At 45.5% G+C, this 1726-nt stretch overlaps 1 non-coding gene across 1 annotated transcript; it reads left to right on the top strand.

The window, feature by feature from the left end:
- Positions 1-334: 334 nt before the first annotated feature.
- On the top strand, positions 335-465 carry LOC142435416 (small nucleolar RNA SNORA1). The gene has a single exon (XR_012781476.1). It is a non-coding gene; the product is annotated as a small nucleolar RNA SNORA1 (small nucleolar RNA).
- Positions 466-1726: the final 1261 nt, after the last annotated feature.

Here is a 1726-nt window from a genome sequence, read left to right as displayed (position 1 = left end):
CCCTATCATTGCTTTCGCCACTACTGCCACCAGGTTGACTTTCTGACAACTCCTGTTCTCAGGTTCAGTCTTGTCCCAAAATTCTACAGGCGCAGAACGGGTCACCATAACCTCAGCAGCACCATGTAGTGAGACCCACGGTTAAGTTTGGGAAGACACTTGATGCCATGGAGTCGCACTTTGAAGCCACAATGAGGGCCTCCAACGTAAGTACAGGTGTGAAGACAATGCAGGGCTGCGCAGTGTTTGGTTCTGTTATCCACAGGATCCGATGAGCTGGAACCACCCACGGCACCTAAGAACAACCGAATGACCACACAGAAAAGATTTCCTCAGCCCCAGTCTGTGAAAGTGGGCACAGCTGATCATGGTGTCCAGACGGACAGTTAGGGCTGAAAGGATAACAGGTTTTGCTTCCATCACTGTGGATTAATTTCAGTGGTGACAATGAGACCTGTACCACTTTGCTCAAGCAATACTAAAAGTTAACAATGTATAAATATGTAGCACTAATAGTTTTTTCCCCAAAAAGCATAAATGAAAAAAAAAAGATTTCCTGACACACTGGTACCAGCAAAGATCTGGTGACATAATTTGTTCAGGCTCCCTCCTTAGGGGTCTTCCCTCCATTCCAGTCCTCCACCAGGAATTGAGCCCTGCCTTGAATCCCAGTCTTGGATGCTGAGCTTCTGATGCTCAGTGAGGCTCCTAAAAGGCTGTTTTCTTGAGAGTGCATTCTCCCTCCTGTTCTGACTATGGACCCCTATACTGTCCTGGAGTCGCCGATGTAGTCAAATATAGGAAGGCAGCTGGAGGCATATACACTATTATCCCATTGGTTTTACTTGAAATTCATGACCACTGACCTGCGGTGGTCTTTATTCTGCCCTGAGTGTTCACATATCCCTTTCTCCCACTCTTTTACTGTCTTAGATGGGTACTGTACACGATCGTTCATCTCTGTGGAAACATCAAACATGCTCTCTATTTTACCTTTCCCTGGGAGAATAGAAGCCATCCCATGATAGTATCATCATTCTCTTTCCACCTCATCTCTCCACCTTTCATTGTTTGTGCTCATACCTTGCCTTCCCTGCTTTGTGGTCCTTTTGAAACTTTGTGTACTCCCACCGACTGTCAGACCCTCCTTGGATTCGATCATGGATTGATTGAACTCTGCTCCTTCCCTTAAACATGTGTCAATTCGACCAAAAGATGATTCTCAGTTGTTTGGTAGATCATCCTCTATAATATGAACTCATGTGATCAGCCAATCATTACTCCTGAGCAAAGAATACACTCCCAAGAAAATGTGGCCTTTTGTTCTTTTGGGTGGGATGAAACCCCCTTACTCAGTTACAGCGCTGATTTGATGTAAAGGTAATTCCCTTGGGATGTGGCCTACATCACCTTTTCTCTTACGAGTGATGAATGGAGAGAGAATTGAGTAGAGAATGGGTATACTACCACCAAGAAAGAAGACTCAAGAGTTGGCATGTCCTTTGGTCCCTGAAAATTTCCTAGATGCAAGGGAAGAATGATGGCAGGACACATGTAGCTCTCCAAGGAATGCTGAGCCCACATATGTTGAAAGGAGCCAAGGAACCCTCCTCCAGAGCCAACAGAGAGGAAAGTTTTCCCCTGGAGCAGATGCCCTGAATTTAGACTTCTAGCCTCCTAAACAGTGAAATTCCCTGTATCAAGTCAGTTCCAACTCATAGCCACG

This window comes from Tenrec ecaudatus, chromosome X (genome assembly GCF_050624435.1).
Source record: "Tenrec ecaudatus isolate mTenEca1 chromosome X, mTenEca1.hap1, whole genome shotgun sequence".
Taxonomy (NCBI): domain Eukaryota; kingdom Metazoa; phylum Chordata; class Mammalia; order Afrosoricida; family Tenrecidae; genus Tenrec; species Tenrec ecaudatus.
This window is presented reverse-complemented; position numbering and strand designations above follow the sequence as displayed.